General features: G+C 35.1%; 1 long non-coding RNA gene across 1 annotated transcript in view; it reads left to right on the forward strand.

Moving 5' to 3' along the window:
• The first annotated feature begins 1679 nt into the window (after positions 1 to 1679).
• LOC116159032 overlaps positions 1680 to 23867 on the forward strand; it is a 57214-nt gene continuing 35026 nt past the window's right edge. Inside the window, exon 1 of the long non-coding RNA XR_004142884.1 lies at positions 1680 to 1940. This is a non-coding gene — a long non-coding RNA (uncharacterized LOC116159032). The remainder of the gene's footprint in view (positions 1941 to 23867) is intronic.

The following is a 23867-nucleotide window of genomic DNA, read 5'->3' on the forward strand; positions in this document are numbered from 1 at the left end:
AAGAAATTTGTTTTCTTACCTGCAATTTTTTATTCTGTAACTGTTTTCAATTTTACTTCTCCCGTTTACATGGCGAAACTGACGTATGTACCCCCCTCTATAACAATAAAATCATATAACACTAATGGGGGGTTTATTTATTTATTTTTTATTTATTTATTGTCCCTCTCTTGTTCTGGGCCCTCAACAGGCTTTCTCCCAATTACAGAGTGACCCGCGTAATGCTTTTTAGAAGTTGTTCTATACTTCTCCTTTAATAAAAAATAGACTGTATTCTTCGGTACAAAGGATGCATCACTAACAAAAACATTGGTGTAAGAGTCATTCCATATAAAATCAACAAATGAGATAAACAATCACCATTTGTTCTTATTGTATAATTTCTGATCAGTACAACGTAATGAGCTTTTTAGTAACATAGGTTCTAATTTCTTAAGAGCTGTACATTTCATATTATAACGGGTGTCCAGGAAGTAGGCACGAATTTGAATTTGGCGCCATTTTGTCCTGTGACGGTTGGCAACCGTGGGTTTTTCATGTTTGTTTCCCATTAGTAACTCATGAGTAACGGGCAAGTATAAACCATAGCAGCTATCAATTAGCAAAAACCCGAAGTTTCTAGGTGGCCCAGGGGCCGAAATCTCAACGAAACAGACAGACACACAGACAGACGACGGAAAATCGAGCACATAAGCGTTATCTCAACTTCGTTGTGTTACGTTAAAAACTAGAGCCTATTATTTACAAGTTTGAAATTGGCCCAATTTTTACTTCGGATTAGTATTGATCAGATGTTATAAAATAAAAAACTTATCTCATAGATTATCCTCAAATATAATTAACATTAAAAATCCTGCGGGACCTTCTTTAATTCGAATTTACTGATCGCCTATGGAATAAGAGTATTAAGCGCTGTACTTACTGGAACATCCCGGCCAAATTTTAGCTGACGCAACACGACGTCATTTTGTATACTGTAAATCCGAAATTCTACGATTTTAGGAACCGCAACCCCGTTTCGTTGACAGGGTACCAAATAAACGTAATGCCGCCCTCCCGTGGCTGTCTTGAAATCCGAGAATCTGGAAATTGATTTTCTTGTAACACATCCAAATGTCGGAGTTGATTAATTTATTTGCCCCTTAAAATATCATATTACCATTTTTTTCACTGTAGAATTGATGTACGCAGTTCGGTTTCGATTAATTAATTTGTGCAAAATTTTGTTAGCTTTGTACCAATTTAGAATTGTTTTCCGAAGACGCTTAAAACTTATACCAACTATGCCAAACAGAAACTGTACAGGTCCTGGAAAGTTCTAGAAGCGCACAAGAAAAAACACTAATATGTTCGTGTAATAATATTAACAAGTAGAGAACGTTGCTATTTAACTTTAGCGAGCTTCCCTGCATTACCTAGTCACTCGACTTCTACAAATGCACGCGACGCGGGCTATTAGTGTTATAGAGGAAACATCCTATTTCAGGCGGTTTTGATAACAGTGCATTGCAAATGGACAGTTTTAGTGCGCTCCCTCGAGATAAATTTAAAAGAAATTCCTTTCGCAGTTTAAAAACACAAGAAAGCCCCAAAACAATGTGGAAAAGCTGTTTCTAGGGCGTCTGAAGTGGAAAGTTGGAATAGTTGCTGATAATGCCGTCCGGCGTCGTGGCGCTATCGGCGGTGAAGCTGGGCTCTACCAGTACCTCGTGGACCATTGCGACGCTCACGTAATTTCATCGGTAAACGAAACGTAAAACATTCCGTATTTACGTTGGTCTAACTGTTTGGTGAGCGTTTGTGGCAGTTTCCCGGAATTACTTTTACTCGTATTGCTAGTGATAAAATGGACAATGAGAAAAGGATTTTCATTTCTGTATTGTGAACGGTACCACAAATCGAAGTGGAATTAGACTTAGTGGATCTACAGAAAGAAAATAGTAGGAGCGCATTTTATTCTTTAAACTGAATACAACCAAAACATGTTTCATGAATTGCTTAATCACATTAACTATAGCTTTTGACAGATTTAAAAAGTTTAGAGCACCAACAAACTGTTTAAAGTTTGTGCAACAATAAAGTCTTACTGCTTCCACAAATTACTTTAATACTTCCATTAATAATTCATATAAAAGTTATATTGAAAATGCTATCCCAAAGGCAATGAAAGTTTATAGGCGAGTTTATATTGTTTTGGGAATACCTGTACCACCTTTGCATTATCATATTACAACATTTTGTAATTCTCACTTACACATCTCACCGGAATTCTTATCAAGTTTGTACAACTCGATTAGCTAACGCGTCTTTTATAACAAACCTAATAAGGCACAGCGCCAAGAAGTTTATAAAAGTGAAAACACATTACATTTACCCATAAATGATACTTGAAGAGCTTTGGCGCAATTCTTTCCCGGACACAAGAGAACGGCAAAGTTAATAACTTTCGCCGGCTTGAGATTTCCGTTCGAAACATACAACTTGAGTTAATTTTCAATTAGAATGTTGGAAACAGAATTAGAAGTAGAAAAAAGTAGCTTTGTGTTTTGCTAATTGTGTACTTCAAAATTCATTACGAAAGAGTCCTTGAGAATTGTATGCTACTGATTACTGCCGAAATATGGCATTCAAAGTAAAATGAATTATTCAATCTTTTGTTTCCTTCTCGGCAATTTCGGAAAAAATTATAAAGCACAACACAAACAAGTATTTAGATTACGTTTCCGTTTAAATGAGATAATTTGTTTTTTAGCGCCCCATTTCGAGAAGCGCCGAAGTTATGTAGGCATCTCGTGTTTCATTAGGAAAACTGAACGCAACCACTAAGTCAATGCAAATTTATACTTAACTACATTAATTTTTAATTGAAAATTAATGCCTTTTTTAGCATTTTTGAGTTGATCGAAGTTATAGATTCCCAAAGAAAATTTCTTTCGAGCTCGATGAAATTAATGACTATGCCTAAAATTCACCCTAATGTCGTTCAGCGCATGCAAATATTCGCCTATTTTAAGACTTGGTTGAGAAAGTCGATCAAACAATTGATACATAAATGATAAATGATAAGTAAATTTCACTCTGCCTTTTCTGGTGAGTACGCGGAAAACCTACATTTATTACTTGAGGCTCAATTAAATTCGAATTGAGTCTTGCTTTGCGACGATAGAGTCATTAATAAAACAGTAATACATTTTGAGTGCGGATGATGAGCGCGACGAAAAGGAATAAAAATATTTCGAACCGAAGCCCTATTGGGAAATAACGTTTGACGTGTCCGAGATTTGGGACTCAAATGCACAACGAATTTTTATTTTAAGCTTTCTACAAAATTGAATACGAGAAATATTTTAACATTCGCTGCACTCACAAATCAATTTAGAAGTAACGTTTTGATGAAACTGAAGTAGTCACGTTAATGGAATCCTTGTGCTTATACAATGGGCAAAGAGCATTAAGCCATACGTAATTACTAAATGATATTTGCCAGTGAAGCGACTAATGGTAGCTTCATAAGGATATTTTGATCTAGTTCAAATTGCGTAATTGTGGTATTTACATGAGCACAAAGGTGATTTCATGTCTTTATGAGGGGGGTATTGAGAAGTTACAGAAATTAATTATCATCCGAGATGTACCTGTCTCATAATTAATTAGCGATCCAACGGCAAACAACTCTATTGCTCTCCACGAATCCACTGCAATTCGCGCTTTGTCCCTACGACAAATCGGGATTCCCAAAAATCTTACTAAACATCTTCCTTTCCGGAATGGTTTTGAATTTGCGTGTAGTTTATGTCGAGGTGAATTTATTTAATCGCCTAATCATGGTTGATTCCACTGTTTAAAGTGCCGAAAAACTGTACAACTCAAGTTACATGCGATGCAAACTCGTTGTCTAACCGTTGACAGATTATTTTAACGTTGAATTCTTTCGCAACACTGCTGATCGCGATATTTTATTGTACATCAAGAACTCTATCATTAAATGTAGTTTAAATAATTTTCCAATGGACAGTGTTTATAAATTATAAAAAAATACCTGAAAAATTGGTTTGAATATGCAAAACCCATGAACATTTAAAGAAGTACAAAAACTGTATTTGTTTCTCTAACTCACTACTCATACTACACATCGAAGAAACAGTTTGGTAATCATATTACTTTCTTGTTGGAAGCCGAAGTTGTGCGCTATTAGTTCATCTACTTTCTGAGCAAGCTCTTGACTGTTGATGAACCTGTCCAAATTGGCTATTTCACCCTTAACTTTAAGAACTGTCTTTGCATTTTTCAAAGCTCTCTAATGAGCTGCTAAAAATGCACTGGAATCTGTGATCTAGAAAGTGGAAGGTCTGATTTGGGAGGTGATATAAACTTCTGAAAAGCTCCCCAAAAGGTCCTGTAGAACCTCCCAACACGTTTTCCACAGTCTTAGAAGACTCTCTCTGGTTATCTAGCTGTCTAAAAATTTTTCAGGGCTATGAAAAGCACCAATGTGGCGTTATGAACCTTTCAGTAGAGATGTTTGGGTCGTCTTCTTTCCATTATTATTTTATTATTTCGGAAGCAATGTCAACGAAAAGATTAGGCCTTGCCGTTGTGTTTTTTTAAAAAATTATAAAGGTTTCTCATTTTATGGAATAGAAGACTGACAAAAAAGTACGAATCCCTCTCGATTAATGTAGACCATAAAATAACCCTCGCATTTTTGAAATATTGAAAAACTAAACAATTCGTGAAGGGGAAAGGTTGACGTACGAGTGGATCTTCTCTTAACGCTGCTTCGGTTTCCAGACAGATATTTTAATTTCTGTAGCGTGTTTTGTTTAACATGATCATTGTAATAGATAATCACAAAACGTATTTCATAAAAAAAAAGTTAAATCAAATAATAAATAATGTTTGGTTACCTTTCGTGTTCGTGTAAATACTGTATCTACATCTTTTTCCCAATTCGTTTTATACAGCCGTTATAAACCGCACATGTTTCCTTTTGCGGTTTTTAACTCTTTTCAGGCCGATTCGTACTCGAAAAAGAGAACAGACTGTCAACTCGGACTCTAATAACAGAATTGGTGAAAACCAGTAAAGTTTAATAATCTTTACAAATTAAAAGTTAATTAGTTCATTTTCTCTCACAAACAAGTAATAATTACCACCATGTAAGATATTTCAATTGTATATACTTTAATATTGCTTGTACTTTCTTTAACAACCTTCCGAATATAATATAAGAACTATCTTATGCATATAATATAAAATATGTGATATTTGGATTCTTGCTTTCGCGTTCTTATCTTACAAAATTTTTTTCTCGTAATTTACGTCACCAAACCGACTTACGCTTATAAGATGGCTCCATCTAAGGTATAAAAACGGCTACAGGTTTCAAATCTCCTCTATGGAATGTGTACTCCGGGGAAAATTTCGCACATAGCGAAACGTTGGGGATTTGTTAATGACTAGGGAACTTTATTCGGTACCATAAAGCAAAAAACAGAAAAATAGGAAGTTTCTGTTTCTTTTCGTACACTTAATTTAATTAATTTAAAATTGAAATGTAATGCGCTTACATTCACTTCTTGTCCGGAAATCGTTCGCCGTAATTGAATACGGATAAACAAAAATGCGCATTCTTCGTTCGAAACTAAATGATTGTTCTTTTTTATCGCGTTGAAATTGAAAGAATGTTACTACTGCGTCACATTAACATAATGCAAACCTTGGATCAAGTTTCTTAACGTAACAGAACTTTACTGAAATACTCGCATTTCTTCTTTGGTGTAATATGTCCTCGTACAAAAACCTCTCAATTAGTACACGAACTGTATTACGCACCAAAGGTGAGATTTTTGTATTTATATATTCATAGGTAATAATTTTGTGTGTTTCCAGCAAATATCACACTAATTTTCTCAACTTTTTGAAAACGGCGCTTTAAGTTGGTCGCTTTTAATCCAATGTTAATAAGCTGCTTTAACCTCAGATGATTAAAAACCTTAGAGGGCCGTACTCGTCGCCTACTTGAATATCGAAACGCAAATTCTTTTGTTTCTAGGGGATCGTAATTCGTACTGATCGCCGCGAATGGGCAAAACGCAAATTCCCCAGTTTCTTCAAAACTGTAACGTATATTATCTCTACAACCCCACAGTGATTCAAATATCAACACTATGGGGTTGAAAGTTGAATTATTATGCATCCCTTTGGGTAGAGGTGCAAGTTGGGGGGTTTATGATACAATAAGTTTAAGATATTTTCTAATATCACTGTTAATTACTCTTTCGTTAAAATACATAGAAATTTCAGAATTTTTCAAAATGTAGGCAAACAACTTTGAAGCTCTATATCTGTTTTAATAAAAATTTCACAAAGAATAAGTGTACAGTGTGGACCAATAGTGTGTGCATGCGCAGATTCCAAAATGCCAACTTTTTTACTTATGAAGATTTCTCTGTAAAGTTTAACCTTCTAGTCTAGTAAAAACAAACATCCCAATACATAGACAGTGTAAAACGAATTTTTAGTAGTCAGAATTAAATCGCACAATATTTCCATTTCTGAAAATTGATTTAACTAATTTGAGTAAGTGAGGAGTGGCTAGGATGCGGGGCATAATTTACAAGTTTATGTAATTTCCAATAAAAAATACAGTAAAAAGCACTAGGTATATTCGATTATCAATTTTTTTCTAATTTGTAGTGTGGTCTCTGTTATTTTTAAAATTTTTTGGTAGTACGTTTAGCCAATTCAAACGGAAGCTGACGTTGCACAACGGTTAGCAGTATTTTTTACGTAGGTGTTAATTTAAGGGCCATTAGAATTAATCAAATCTATAGTTTCTTTATCAAATCGATGCGCAAAATTTTCACTCAAAATTTTGTTTGAGTTGTTTTAAAAGGTAAACAAATATCAAATTTGGAATCCTTCCATACACATTTTTGTTTGACATTAATTTGGCACGTGCTGGGATGTCAATAGAAATTTTAGTGGATCTTTATACGACCGCAAGTTACATCCACTCATTATTTTTAAGATGAAATATGAACAATACGCCTGTGCAAACTAGCGAAATCACAATAAACATCAATTGAAAAGCTTTGTTTGCTGCACTTCGAAAATGCGAGATCTCTTTACCTCCTATTAATAAAACTTCAATGTAAGACGTAAGTAAACGCAATTTCCAACTTTCAATGTTGACAATCAACACTGATTGGTAATGTAATTATTTGAGTAATGTTCACTCGTAACTAAACGACGATGAGAATCGGATGATGAAATTCCAACACAAACGATTACGAGATTTTCCTCGAGAAATTGTCGTGAATCAGTTTTATGCGTAAATAGGTTTGACGATGAGAAAGGTAGAAAACGATTTTTATAACATGGTAAATTTTGAATACGCTTACATTTTTTATTATAATTTAAAGGACGAGCTACTGCGACGTATTTATGAGAACAATCCAATTTGATGCGCTGCAAAATGGATTCTGCTCTTTTATACTTTTGCGCGTTTACTTTCAGATACCATTTCGATCGAAACCCCTTATTAAGCTTCATGGAGGGCGTAATTTGTTCTCATCCATTTTTGTCTCTCCTCTTACAGGGGTAATTTGTTTCTAAGATTGCAAAAAATAGAAATGATTAATTACTCATCATAGCGAAGCCGATGTTTACCCAATTTTAGATGATGTTCCCATTGGATGGTTGGATAATCCAAATTTGTATTGTGGTCGCATAAATGCCATCATGTTCTAGTAAGTGCGATGTACCTTGTAAATGTGGATACATAATCCCATATTCTTTCCTGAAGTCATTTCATTTTGTTTAACCTCGAGATCGTCTATAATTTTGTGTTGCTGTCTGTCTGTCCGTGTCGCTATTGTTTTCAGCTACGTAGACTATCGTTACTGATGAGTGCCATGCATGATAACCACCAATTGTCCAAAACTTTCCTGACGTTACAATCTCAAAACTCACCCGTTCTTCCCTTTTCACAAAATAAGCCAAACAAGGGATTAAAAAATCCTGATTATTTTTTTAAGTAGAGATTCATGACATCAGTAGTTGTATATTGTGCTTTATTGCATTATCAAAGAAAAAATGAGTATTATAATCGCGGACGACATCTCCAATGTAAATTTCCTTTTTTCTTTCTTTCCTTTTTATTACTTATTCTCCTTGGGAATACTTTTGAAAGCTATTACTCTGAGATAACTGACTTCAATGTCCAGAAAGGTTTGTGTAGTTGACTGATGCCATTTACCTACGCCTGCGGAGTGGAATTGCAACAAGAGAAAACAGATTTAGACCCTTTTGCGCTGGTGAGCGACTTTAATTTCGTAATGAAAACAATTTTACGAATAATAGGTAACCATATTTGTGTGAAAGAGGTGTTAACCAATGTTAATCCTGTGAAGATGAAATTGCAATATGACTTGTGATGGAACGTTAGATTTGATTTAAATATTGTCGCTTTTTACTTTCCTAAAAAAGACGCCCTTTCGTTTTATGCCAGAAAGAAATAACAAGTCTCTTTGTGGAATTGGGCAATTAAGACACTTGTTCGTTGCTCGAATGTTTCATTTGTGACCGGGGATGCTTCGTTTTGAGTTAATCAGGTGATGCTGTTTGTTTCTTTTTAGCTTTAGTATATTACGTGACAAGTAATTACCTACACGAATGCATTATGTTTGCTAAATGAATATCATTGTACCAGTGCTTAAGGTAAATACCAGGGTAGCGTGGGTACTGTTACTTTAACCAATTGCAAATACAGATTGGACTATTATAATTATGCAGAGCATACTCATAATTAATTATGCAGAGGTACGAACATAAATTTGTTGCTCAATTTACGGTTATCTCTGTTAGTAGGTAAAGGAGTACTGCCCTATTCGAACATTTGCAGATTTATGTATTTTTATTTATATTTGGATACAGGTTGTGCAGAACTAAATCGTATTAATTCATTTTTGTGTTCCTGGTGGATACATTTTGGGCATTGACATTAAACAGTTTATTTATAATTGAATGTTTCCGCAGCATTTTTTATAGATTGTTACACTGAGACACAAATTCAAGTGAAATAAACCAGTTTTGTATTTATTCATAAATAATCCATCAGATTTGCACATAAAAATTGAAATTGAAACGCACACAAGGTGTCTCACTGCTGGTGCTAAGGCCAAAATGACGTCTGCATGGCGTCGTTTACCTTTACACAACAATATTTTATTTATCATTATGCACGAGTATTTGTATGGTTGCTCTATTAATATATTGTTATAATTTGATGTTATCTCATAATTTGTCTTTTTTATCAATTTGCCAAAAAAAATGGAAAAGGATTTGTATGTGTTAAATCTCCACAATATCCCAATTACGCACGACAAAATGTAATTTGGATAAATGTAGAAAATAAAAATTACTAAACACTAAACACAACTAACAACAACATCAAGAAAACTCCTAAGAGTAAATCTAAATTTTTACGCTGAACTAAAAATTTTAGATTTGAGAAGAATTTGAGATAAACCAGTAAAGGAGAACTGAAGAGAAAGGTAAAGTAAACATGAGGGGAAACTCGCCTAACATTTATAAAAGAGCCTGAAAGAAATGAGTTTTACGAAAACTTGGTGGGGCCTTTTATACAAATTTAGAGGAAACTTGAGGGAAGCGTGAAGGAGCACTGTGAGGTACTTGAGAACCTGAGAACAACTGGGGAAGAAAATTTCAGAGGAATTTAAGATACGCTGAACAACAAATTAGCGCGAAGGGGACATGAATTTCAGAACATGAGGGAATATAGGCAAGGATTTGATAGAAAATTAAAATAAAATTCAGAAAACTTAAAGAGAATATCAAAGGGAATGTCAAGAGAATACGAGAAAACTTTAGAAGAACTTGATGAGTGGATGATGTTAAGAAGGGAACATGACTGTGATTTGAGGATAACCTGAAAATACCTAAAAATCTGTTGGGAACTTCAGGATAGAGGAAAGACGATCAATAGAAGTTTAAGCGGAGCATGAAGTGAGTTTAGAACTTGAGAAGGATTAGGTAGGACCTCAGGAAAATATGAGTGGGCGAAGGTGAATATGAAAAAGTAACAATCTATTCTTACTAACTGCAGAAACGGATAGTAAATAGGTAATACACTAACAACAAAATTATAAAAAAATTCGACTTCACAAAAAACATATTTTTTATTTTAGTTTGGTCTCCTTAATTCAAGATGTGTCATTGTATTTGATTCTCAATCATGAGTAATATTTATATAATAATTAAATACAACAAATATTAATAAAATAAGCAGAAGAATAAATCTAAGGTGGGGGGCATAGAATGCTACAGTCATAATTGCTGTTCACAAAATAAAACACAATTGCAGCCTTGTAAGTACTGTGGATAGAAATGAGCATATTTAAAAATTGAAAAAAAAATTATACAAAATGCAACTAGTAATCGGCAACATACAAAGAGAATACAGAGTTAAAACATGCCACCGTTTAAATTCAGCGTACACACAAAACCGATACTTTTACACCTTTGTACCGACTTTCCACCCCTAGGTCAGTAAAAATGTGGTTGTTGTGACGGCTTAGATTATGAAATGAAATATACCCGGAGTAAATCCGCCGAATAAAATAAAATCTAGAAAACTGAAGGTATTGGCTTGAAGGGTAGGTAGCAAAACAACTGACTTGTATTCAATTAACTCCTTTGAAATCTGGGACTACAATATAAGGGAAATTTAATATTAATGCGCTTATGTATACGGTGCCTAATAAGTCCTTATTGTCAGCTGCTGTTAATTTAAACTATGTATCAGGAGTTTCGATCGCAACGTAAGCTTCGGCGTTAATTGTTCACTAACAATCGGGAACGATTTGTTTCATATTAACCTCGAAGTGGTGCATACAAAATTGCAGGACACAAACTTAATGGGAAACTTTTACGATGTGGTGAACAAATAATTACGTTCGTTATACCATAGATTTTTTTAGGGCAGAAGTTGCAAGTTGAATGTGTAAAATATGGGGCACTCGAATTTAAATTCTAAAATTTCTTTTAAATTATATGGCGAACTATCTAACTTGAAGCAAGTTTAATATAAACTTTAAACTTTATTTTATGAGAGTTATTCTCAAGTAACAACAATCTGTTTCATTTACATCCTCAAACTACTTATGCGACAAGTTGCGAGTGAAATGACAATCATGTTTAACTACGAGGGCGTTTTTTTACACATACATAACATATTTAGTTTAATCCTGAATACCAATTAGAATAGTATGAATAAATCACTGTAGTGGCGTCCCTATTGGAGTAACTTGAAAAGGACAAACGTAATGTGTGTATTCATCCAATTAAATCCAAGGCCTAAAGAAGAACAAATAGAATTTTTTTCAAAATTTTAGGATGTGAAAAATTTTGAGAATTGATTAATTTGTTAAGGTACGTCTGGACAATTTGGAACCTGTATAATATTAAAACGAAGTAGCCAAAGATGCACCTTTTATAATTAATATTACAAAAATTTGCCGACTTCTGAAAATAATTTTATGTAATTTCTTGGGTTATTAATTATAACTGCACAAAATTTCAGAACTGCACCTAATGATTTTACGCACGCTCATCCTCCCCCTTTATGACTGACTGGTGCGCTAAGCGATTCTCAACTGGTGAGGAAGGTATTTATATAAACATTTTCGTTGTACCTTAATTTTCCCAGCCAGGTCTCACACTACAACTTGTAATTTAGAGCACGAATTCAAGTTTGGAAAATGTGCCTCGCACCAGCGAGTTCCCTAATGGAATTCTTATGAATCGAGTTCTTATAGTAGCGAAGAGATTTTCAAGAATTTTTTGACAAAATGTGTAATAGACTTAAAATTTCCCCTTTTAGTTAATAGCAAGGCATTTCCTGTCATTTTATTCATACCAAAACATATCCTCGTTAGTTTCAAAATCGGGCCAAATGAAGCAAATTAATGTCAAATTATGAAATTACTGAGCAGTAAATTTAGGCTTTCCTAATTTCATAGCAACTCGAAAACAGTTCAAAGCAGTAGTGTGCACGGAATTGTCAGGGGAAACGAAATGTTTGCATTAATTTGGACGAAAGAACCGAGAAACTCGAATATTCTAATATTTAATTGAATAAACTTGTTTGCCTATTTTTGATACTTTTCATTTCAAATCTAAAACGGCGTATCTTTTAATTTCTGTTTGAGTACATATGGACGACGTGACCGCAAACGTAATTAAACACCTCCCGGTGATTAAACGTTAAGCACTTTTGTTATCGCTTTTGGGCCTTTTATAACGACGCATTACACTTAATTGTCGTATTTGCATCCAACTTTACTAAATTACCAGAAGTAAAAATAAAAGCGTTTCACTAACAACAAGAGTTATAAGCTTATATTTTCAATCGTTTTCAAAGGCGTAGAGCTAGGATGCACCTTTGCCTTGGTCATGACATCCATGGAGCGTTATATTTCCTTAGTAAGACTAGTGGTATCCCTTTTTACATCTAATTGTTGAGTTGCCCCAAAGTTTTCCGCAATTGAGTTTTGGGTAATTAAAGAAATTGCAAAATTTTTAGCAGCGACTATATCTTTCCCAATGTTAATATTTCACACAGCAATTTCTTCCAAATATTACATCTACTGTGTAATTGAAGGCTAACAAAACTAATTTCACATTTTTTGTTAACATTATCAAAATATCTATAACAATTGTCAAAATTTTAATAAGACGAATTAATTGAAGTTTATTTAGTTAGCAAGAAAGGCAATTAGGAAGAGAAATGTGCAAGCTTTAGAACCGTAAATGCCCTTTGATCATTCAAGTCCGCAACCGTTTTACAGTTAGCATTCCCTTAAAGACCAAAAGGTAATTAAAAAGGCCATTTGCTCTCACTTTTAGTGTTAGTTAATTGTACAATCAAATTTCTCTTTGTCCGCCCTTTCACGAGAAATTTATACGCATTCCCGGCTATCAATGGCCGCGTATAAATTTGGGTTCTGCCTTTACCTTTTAATATTTGAGCCGACAACTTTTTATTAACTTTAATAAATATGATGTAATAGTTCCGATCAACTATAAACGCACATGGGAAGGATATTTTTCGTTATAAATCGCGAAGTTTAATTTGGGCTGATGTATACATTGAAGGAAGACTTTCAAGTATAATCCTGTAGGAAGCAATTTTTGCATTTTCTCTCGGTTCCATCTTTTATATTTCTAATCTTGAATATTTGTCAGATTTATTGAAGCAATCTTTAGGATGGAAACGTCACAAAGTGTAAGATCTCTATATAACAAATGATAAAAAAGTTGTTTCATCAAGCCATTTCACCGTTTGCCAATCGCGACATTTTGACATCATTTCATGAACACTCGCTTACAGTTTTTTTAAATCGTGAAATCTGCCATTTGCCAACAACTCTGTCTTTTAGATACGTGGAGGTGGTTTGAAATGTTGAAATAAACTTTAGGTTCAAGGCTCAAGGCTCAACACAAATCACTCGAAAACACTTGAGAAACTTGTAAGATTTTTAACCACTGACTGCATAAAAAGAATTCACTGGTAAAAATTTAAAGAGGAGGGAGCCACTTCACGATATAAATGAATGTAGTATTGAAAAGCGCACCTCTCCAAACGACGCCATTGAGAATAAAAGTGGAGGGGCAGATTGTGACGAAAACTACCGTCTAATTCAAGTTCGTTAAACATTACGTAAATGACGTACGAGTTACGTAATAGATGGTTCCAAGGAGTGTAGCGTAAACTTTTCAAAAATGTATTATTCAATGTACATTGTTTTAAATTGTGAAAATAATTGGGAATCTTATTTTAACGACAAGTCTCGTATACCAAAAGCGCGTTTTTTCGCTTGCCACGGAAAAACTAGTGTGGATGCAAGCCATTGAAATACCATTTCGGAATGACCACTTCGTATGTTGGATTAAATTTGCCAAGATATGGGTATCGGTAATGTAACAGAATGTGTGCATTGAAAATAATTAAGAAATTTTTGAAATATTTCAAAAATCGAAAATATGGTGCGAATTTTGAAAATATTTAAAAAAATGTGCAAAAAATAATTATTGGAAACGTTTCATAACATTTTTAGTATGCTTAAAAAATTGTGAAAAGCTTGAGAAATTCTTCTCTTCTTCTTGAGATAAATGAAGGAAGGAAGGAAGTGGCCCATCACCACTCCTGCTTGTCTTGGTCAAGCGGTTCACTTTTCGGATAGGTATAGGAAGTTGGTTCGGGGCTTGGCAAGAATGCACGTAGTGCGGGTATTGGCCGGTAGAGCAAATGCCTCTAAGGTCGAAGTATGATGCATGCGGAGCAGCTACCTTTCGGTTTTGTAGACATTTCGAAATAGAAATGCTTTCCAAAAAAAGCAAAATTTGTAAGAAGTTATAGAAATTATTTATAGGGTATTTCAATGGCTTGAGTCAGATCTTCCGTGGCAAGTGGCAAACTGTTTTCCTATGAGACTGCACGTCATTCGGAAAGAAATGTCTCACTTTTTTTTCGATCGATATCCATGCAAATTTAATCTAATATATGCGAAACAGTGGTTCAATCGCCTGTGTCCACGTTTTCTTTTTCGTATAATGGTTCATTGCTAACTTTTTTTGGGCGGTCCGTTTTGGTTATACACATATTGTCGACGACGTCACGTTACTGGAAATGCCCGTTACTAACTTTAAGGACCAATCCCATCTATTTGTGGACAAGGGTCACTCTGTAATTGGGCGCAAGCCTGTTGAGGGTCCAGAACAAGAGAGGGATAATAAATAAATAAATAATATGCTTCTGTGTATCTTATGTGTAAATGAATAGACTTACATAAATGATCATACAGTACATAATTTAAAATAGGCACAAAACCTGCTGTATATATCCCGGAAATACCGATAAGAAAAATCTGTGTCTTCATATATGTACTAATAAAATGCTGAAGAGGTTTGAAATGAAAGACTGGAAACCAGTTTCAATGCCGACAGCGCTAGAAAATCTTCAATTAGGGAAGAAAAATAGTGAGTAAGAATTGAACAATAGCGCTTTCCCATACAAAGAAACTGTTGAAGCCCAAATGTATGTACAGTCGTTTGCACTAAAGTTGTGCTTTACGTCACTAGTTTGTGAACCAATTTCCAACTATTTTAACTTGTTACCATCTCTTTCTCGCTCATGTGTCTTAAAAATAAAGGCAAAATCAAAATAAAATAAAAAAATAAAAACATGTGATGGAGAATACAGAATGCGAAAGAAATTGATTCACAAACTAGTGATGCCAAGCTAATCCTTAGTGTAATCGAGTGTACGTGATGGCTGGTTCAAAACCAGATATAAAATACGTTGCCGGTGTTGTATTTTGGAAACCCCAGCAATATTGACCGTTGAAAGATATGCCCTCATTTGAAAGTAACGACAGATGTTGGATTATACTGCAAGTTTGACCTACATGAAAAATTGGAAACGTTTAGCGAGCATGGTGGCGATGAAAGGGATATTTTGGGTGACCCGACCTTTAGAAAACCTAGAACACCTGTAGGCGTTAAAGTAACACAATTTAAAATAAACAAAAAACCTTTATTATACCGAACGCGTTTCGATAGTAAAACTGCCATCTTCAGCTATGAATAATTGACTGCTATACGAATGAACTTTTGGCACATCACCAAATAATATGCCGTTATTTGTTTGTTCTACTTGCACAGCCAAGCTATTGAATTAATGTTAATACAATATATGGATACAATATTGGTATTGTACGAGACCGAAAATAACGTAAATATTTATTTAACCGTTTCGAAATGAATAGGAATTTAGCATGTAACTATAGCGACAAATCTTAAAATCCCTTTTGGACTAAAATCGTTATTAATGTGTTTGCGTTACGTAGTAATTCCCATTTTTATATATTAAAAAGGGAATGTCCCTGAATGTGAAGATTTATCATGTATGGTAATGTTTAATTGCATTTTAGAATTATAACTCGTAAGTGCAATATTTCTTACTTTTTTACCATTGATTTATTAGACTCCTAACGTACATTCTCAACAACATTTTCACGTTCATTCCATGATTTATTATAGGTGGATGTGAAAAATGTGGCAATGCGCGAGTTATACAATTCTGGTCACGCAAGTAATGCTGATTTAAAGCCTAGAATACCATTATCTGTTTATCTCTAGTATGGGTTAGCACTTTTTTTTTCTTTCCTTCGATAAGCACTCCAGAAAACTATACAAATGAGCAATGAGCGATTTAAGGAGGACCCACAAAGCATGCGTTCATTCAACTTTTTTCTGTTTTCTGAAATAATTAGACTCTATACAACTGAGCTTTTTCTCTTAGAGCTAGTATTGCAAACCTAACATTCAACTTAACCAGAAGAGGTTCTTTCCTAGGAAATTACGGTTAATTGCCTACTGAAGCGGAATAATCACAATATGCACCCTCAAACTCCGAAACATTAGGGTACCGTAAACGCTAAACCTAAAATTTATATTCCAATAGAAGCAAACCAAACGAGTTACCGTAACCGTATTTTCCCTTTTCAGAGAGATTTCGACAACTTTAATTTTTTGAAGCAACAGCATTCGTCAGCAATGACCATTACTCATTTAGCAACCAATACGATCAATATTGACAGAGAGAAAATTACCAGGGCGAACAACGCTGATGAAATATTTAATGAGAAGTTATAACCAATAAATCCCCTCGGGATACATTGTCGGATGATTTGTTTATTTAAAATTAAAACATGTAATTTCTACAGTGTGATATTTATTCATAGCCTCCAATGTGAAATTCGGCGTTTCTTAATACACAACGACATGAATTAGCACCTGGGAAATTATAATACGCGATTTCCTGCATTCAATTTTAAAATGTTTGTTCGTCTTTTTGTTTGAAAATGTTCATCAAGCTCATAAAAGAATTCAAGTGTATAATCATGTCTTTAAAGCACGCGTAATGAGTTTAAGGGCTCGGTGCGCAGCAGAGTTCATTTAAACGTTTAAACGAAATCAAGCAAATTATCAAATCACCAATGACTGCACCATTTTCCTGCACTTTGCGCGATGGAAGTTGGCTGAGATAATTTTAATTCATAACACTAACCAATGAGCCACCTACCATCCGATCAGTCTGCTCCCTTGTATTTGGAAAGTAACTGAAAAGGTTTCGAGAATAAAATTCTCCGTATGATGGGCTATGCGCTCTGGTTTTTGGGGGGCTGCCCAAATTAGATGAAATCTCGAGGAGGAATGCAACATTTTGGCGCAAAGAAAGCTTCTCCACAAAGGGAAAACTCACCCGCCAACCTGGGCCAACCTCTTGTACCTGGAAGAAGGTATTTACAGCCAATAGTCAAGGAGACTAATTTAACTCGGATGGAAATAATCTCAGTCTTCCTCTAAAACACAGCTCAGAGCTCAGACTACAATAGTAACGGTGGGTTTATACAGAGTGAGCAACAAAGATTGAAGCGTGCCGCTTCAGCTAAATTGGCAATGTGCCGCTCATAGCATATGCTGATTTGATACAAGATACGAAATACGAATAGACGCACGTCACTGTGACAGCGCAGAACGTCATTTTCGTATACAACTCCATACAAAGAAGGTAGTTTTGATATTAATAGGAACAAGCGGTGATGACGCACGCTTCAATCATTGTTGCTCACACTGTACAATCATTATCATTAGTTCACTATCATTAGATCATTAAGAATAGCCAATAAAAACAAAGGTACGGTTTCGCTGGTTAGCGACGCACAATAAACCTTTGTTTCTATTGGCCATTTCTTAATGATCTAATGATAGTAATGATTACTAGATAACTAGAAAAAACCGTCAGTCCACATATACGCAATAGTAGGTATGAATATGCACTAGTGAGTTACCATGACTGTTAAAGTTTGGCCGCCCATCGAATATTGTTTATTGGGGTCCTCTAATCAAATTTGGAAGGGAGGCCGGTGTATCCACCGGTAACTTCCGGTTTGATGACGTCATAAAGTGCGCAATTTCGCTAATTCGGAAAAATGCTTCTATCTCAGTAACCACTTGTCTGATTTTCATGATCTTGGGCTCATTGGAAAGATATTAAAATTAGACAGAACTTTTATGAGAAATGCAAATCGCGTTTCGCGAACGGTTTTCGCGAAATTTGCCAAAATTTGAAAAATTCGCGAATTATTTTTTTCTTTATGACACAGGTAAAACGTTATTAAAACTTATAACTTACGAATAAACATTTTTATAACCTGTTTCACCTACGGTTTTTCGCAAAATTTGAAAAAAAATTCTTTTTTATTTGAATACTTGTAAATCACAAGAAACATTTTTGGAATTTGTTTCTTTCCCTTTTAAACCTAATAATCCCGCCCAATAAAAATTGCTTCCATTATACTTACCGAGGTGTAATCCGTTTTTATAGTTTCTAGGAGACCCATATTTTACGTGTATAATGTTTAAAAAATGGACTGCTAATAAAATAATATGCAAGAAAATACAGTAATAAGGAAATATTAATGTAGGTTAGAAATATTGAAACAATAAGTTCTGTCCAAATAGTAAATTGTATCTCATAGGTCCATTATTCTCTTATCCTATTGTATCACAACAGTGTAGGTAATATTTTTTTCTCCAACCACCTGAATAAGACGCTATTTTGTCACACTTTTTGGTACAGAAAATGGGCGATTTCGGGAGTCGTCGGTATAACCATGGTAACTGTCTAAAAAGTAGGTAAGTACTTTTCGGACTAGTCCAAAAAGTAAAAATTTGATTGCTTGGGGTTTGTTGTTTATATGGGAAGAAGCCTTCGATCTTTCTTTTGCCAGCCATGTTCAAGTGCATCTGGATCTGGTGCGCTAATTACTGCTTTGAAAACCGATACCCAAATGCTTGCCTAATAGATTGCTCGTTTGCAGTGTAGAAGTAGTGCATTTTTGGTCGGAGGAATCATTTCTGGTTTCGATGGTAAAATAGGCATTAATTTCCGTAGTTCATTAGTTGTATTCGCTCCACGTCCATAGATCTTTATACAAAGTGATTCCAACGCCGTAAATTCGGCAGACTCTACCTCAAGTACCGTAAATGTAAATGGTCTTCCTAAAAGTGGAATCATCGCCTGTCAATATCAATATCAATGAAGATTTTTCAGATATACCATCGAAGCGTAAAAAATGTGAACCAAAATAACTACGACATCGGCATCACACGTTCGTACGAGGAATTTTTTTATTCTCTCTCGGTCAATACATGTATCAGATGCAAGACGATTTTCGTATCAGCATCCTCGTGGTCAATCGTATCCAGCATCTCTTTCCCAGGTCCGACCTACCGACAAATTCGCCATGTGTGATGTATAGACCACAATTCGGAAGCTGAAAGCTTGAAATCGCTATTTCGTTTAAATACTTAAACAACTCAATTTTGAAGGCATAGACATGTAGACCAACACTTCGAAATTCGAACATTTGGGCCAATCTTCAGTCGAACACCGCTGCCATGGTCGTTTCTTGTCTCTCCTTTAATAGAATATTCCTAGTATGAGTCCCACACTATGTGTAGTCTGCTTGCTTTCCTCAGTTCATTATCAATGTATTTAAAAAAGCATCTGTAACGGTATTCCTCAAAATTTGAAGCACCCCGAGGAAGCAGAGTGAATGAGAGCACCTCCATCTACAATAACTGCATCATACACAGAAGGAAGATCTGTCACATCATCGGGGGGCTGTATAGCAATAACCTCTTTATGTGGGCAACCTAGAATATCTGACTTCTTTAGCGGTACATTTTTTCAGAAGAACTAGGGAAGGGGTAAATTCTTGCACTACATGTGCGAAAAACTCATCGCTGCATCCTTTCTTTGACTGTGTGGCTACGTACATCTTGTCTAGAACAGACGCACATTCCAATTTTTTGTGGCTGTGTTCTCTTCCGCTGTGGCGCTTGGTGTCCCAAGTTATTTTTTTTTATAGGAACATCATTTGCTTTACTCCTATCGATGATGACCTCCTTTACATAAGTTCTGTATTGCGACTCATCCCACTTTTTGCTACGGATTGCCTATCTTCCCTTATTGCACCTTCGAGATTGCTGAGTTTGCTTCCAAGCTCGGCGAATGGATTTCCATGCTCAGTAGCATAGCATCAGTCATAGACTTTACATCAGTAAGAAAGTCATTTTGATTCTTCAGACCTTCATCGTAGTGAAAGAGGTCGTAGTCAACATCTTCTTGCGCGTTTGAGGCTATTTTGAAGTCTGCGACTCTTTTACTCATAGCGTGACTGTACAATGACCAGTTCATCATTGATATTGGATCTTGGGTCAAACCAATTAGGCCTCCACTTCCCTTAATTATCTTGTTTAGTTGTTCGTGACTCTGATCGATACCAATGCTTGAAAATTGGCTTCTTGATCTGTTTACGACAAACTTTCCAGCTATAAATTGAGAAAGAAGGGATGTTTGTAATCTTTTTAAATCCCGAACGTGAATGGGAATTGGTTTAAAAGAGAAAGAAGCAGGTTATTATCATGTTTTGCGTAAGTTATAAATATTAATAACGTTTTATCTGTGAAAAAAATGATTCGTAAATTTTTCAAATTTTAGCAAATTTCGCGAAAACCGTTCGCGCAACGCGATTTGCACTTCTCATAAAAGTTCTGTCTTATTTTAATATCTTTCCAATGAGCCCAAGATCATGAAAATCAGACAAGTGGTTACTGAGATAGAAGCATTTTTCCGAATTAGCGAAATCGCGAACTTTATGACGTCATCAAACCGGAAGTTACCGGTGGATCCACCGGCCTCCCTTCCAAATTTGATTAGAGGACCCCAATAAACAATATTCGATGGGCGGCCAAACTTTAACAGCCCTGGTAACTCACTTGGGTTTTTAACATTGTAATCATACCTACTACAACAATTCATTCGATTTAGGAATTAGGATCACTGCAGGAAAACCTAATTCGGAGTATCCGACAGATTGCTCGAAACTAATTCACATCTCTGAAAAATTCTTACAACAGCCCAGAACCCCCGATCTCCCGCTATGTAGCTCAACACTACCAACAACGTGATCACGAGAAATGTATGGAGCACAAATATTTGCGGAAAAAGATAGCACAAAATATTACAACAGAAAAAAACCAGAGAACAACACTAATAGTATATTATTCAACGAGTGAGAAAGTTGGCAATTATTCGCGAAGATAAGATTTGCGCCACGAGTCGAAGACGAGTGGCGTAATTTATCTGAGTGAATAATGCCTTTCTCACGAGTTAAATACTATACTTTTTCTACTTGTATTCAATAATTACAGTAATAATAACATTATGCATAATGGTTTTATTTTGTCATCAAACAATTGACAAAATTAGCAATGTACGTAAAATCCGGAGAAGTTAGAATTATATCGTCGTCACTGCTCATCATGATTGCACTACTGTCCATTTTTACGTAATTTTCACAAAACTGATTTCTCGTAATTTGTTTGATTGGCATTAATGTTTGACAACTGAATTTATCACGATCCGAGATCTTGATTTTTGCTACACACATGTTTCCAAGGCAACCCTACAATGTGAGCTGAAGAGTAATGACAAACTCGGAATACGATTGGCTGACAACAGTTGAATAATGAAAACATATTGAATAATAGATAACTTTCTCAATTAAAAACGCATCAGTATTCTACCTATTATTTAATATGAGTAGAAAAAATTAATTAAAAAGGTAAAAGTTTGATAATTAATTGTAACTGAGAAATCTTTCTTTGCAAAGGTGATTACGTACATTATGTTGCAAGCACACCGCTCGTTAGTAAGATTCTTCCACTCGATGAACCAAAAATTAATAATTTCAAAGTTGTTTCAGCAAGTAAACCAATTATACGACGGCGCTTGAGTGAATGCTTATACAAAGATCTGCATGTGTATATCAGTTAATACATCAAAGCAGTTTTAAGCTAAGTTGCAGTCTGCTGCAGTAAGCGCGGTTATTTACTAATCCAAATATAATTAGTCAGATTCGTTACCGTCACATTAGTGCCAGCTGAAATAGTGCCGTTTTGCAGTATTATGTTAATTCCGTTAAACTAACGAAACTCTCCAAACTAGTAAACCCAGCGGTAAGTTTGCCTTTAATTACTGCGTCTGTAATTAGGTAGGTACGTTAGTCGAATTCACATGCATGTGTGACTTTAAACGTATTTCCAGAAATTTTGAAACTGACATACCTACTTTTAATGAATTAGGAGGTTCGAAGGAAATTATTTTCGTTCGCACGTACCATTTATCTAATACGCAATCATCTCTGAGTTTCCAATATCAAAATTGGTTTAGTGTACGTGTCACGAGGCCCTGAACTAACAATTAATTGATTTGTGTAGGCGTATTGGCGTTAAGGTTTATTCTGATACTAAAAACAGAAGTAGGAGGGCTGTGCTGGGAAAATTAATGACACATTCATTAACATAAAAAGTTTATACGAAATGCGGCTTTATATAAAAGTGCGGACGTATTCGAGTCTTTTTTACTTTGTGGAATCCATTATGCGGTTAGACACTATACGGACCATTTATGCCTTTGTGTGACTAAAAAAGTCGATTCTATTGCACGTATCACATTTATTCTCATAATGTTCTAAAATAAAGCAAAAGTGTAAAAACCTCCATTTTAGTTTAGCGGCAATTACGAAGAGACGCATTTATAACATTTTTTTCTATGTACTATTTTGGAGAGAAAGTCTCTCGAGTTTGCAACAAAAATTCTACGCAATACAAAATGTAACCGAGTTTCACTGAAGTGTTCCCAGTTAGCACAATGTTAAAGTCGCGTGGAATAAAGCAATGTAGGGAGAATTAGTCTTCAACCACTAAATCTGTGCCAACGTATGTGAGAGAGATAGCTGACAGTAGAATACCGATCATGCGCACGGACTTGACATTCCCTGCATTTCACTGGCGTGTTATTTCCTTTGAACATACAGGGGTGTACGGTATTGTACTTCACACCAGGCGCATTTTAAATTCTTAACAAATGTTAGATCAAAACTGGATTGATGTTTGGTGACGAAATGGCACTAGGCACACTTTAAATCACTGGCTAACTTCTATGCCCAGAACAAAAAACTTAGAAGGGAAACGTAAACGGCGCATAGTTAGCGGGCGTGTTAAAGTTACTAAATCTAGTGACTTTTGTGCGTGGTCGCCATTATGACAGTTTGAATTTTGAATTATGATTGACGGCTTATTGTGCTTTAAGTATAATTACTATTCATTATTACAATGAATTATGCATATACAAGTCGAGAACGTAAATGTTGTGTGACAAATTGTGAAGACGTTTCCCACAAATGGAGCCCGAAGTTTTTAAGAATTGGTTTAGAATATAATGTGGAAGAAATTTACACAAAACTTTTTGGTTTGTGAACGTCCTTTTTCTGGCTGCGCTTTAGAACCTGGAACACGAAGAGATTTGAAGCGTGTGGCAGTTCGCACATTATATTTAGCAGGTAGCACTAATTGAATTGTAATAAATTGCTACATATTTTGTTTTTAGAACGATCTCGAGGGCATCATACAGTAGAGTTCCATGAAGTTGATCTTGTATCTTGTATAATCATATTAAATTAAATATAACTCCTTGATTGGATTAATTGGAGTTGTTACTTATAAAACAAGTGCTCTGTACTCTTTGAAGGCCCTGGCTGGTGAGGTCCATCCGCATTAAACTGAATTTATTTGGATCTCTAACAAACAAAATTGGATTTCACTGGCTGGATTCATTTACCTTTTAGGTTTCAGCTAGTCAAATC

The sequence above is a fragment of the Photinus pyralis genome, unplaced genomic scaffold, assembly GCF_008802855.1.
Source record: "Photinus pyralis isolate 1611_PpyrPB1 unplaced genomic scaffold, Ppyr1.3 Ppyr1.4_LG1, whole genome shotgun sequence".
In the NCBI taxonomy this organism is placed as follows: domain Eukaryota; kingdom Metazoa; phylum Arthropoda; class Insecta; order Coleoptera; family Lampyridae; genus Photinus; species Photinus pyralis.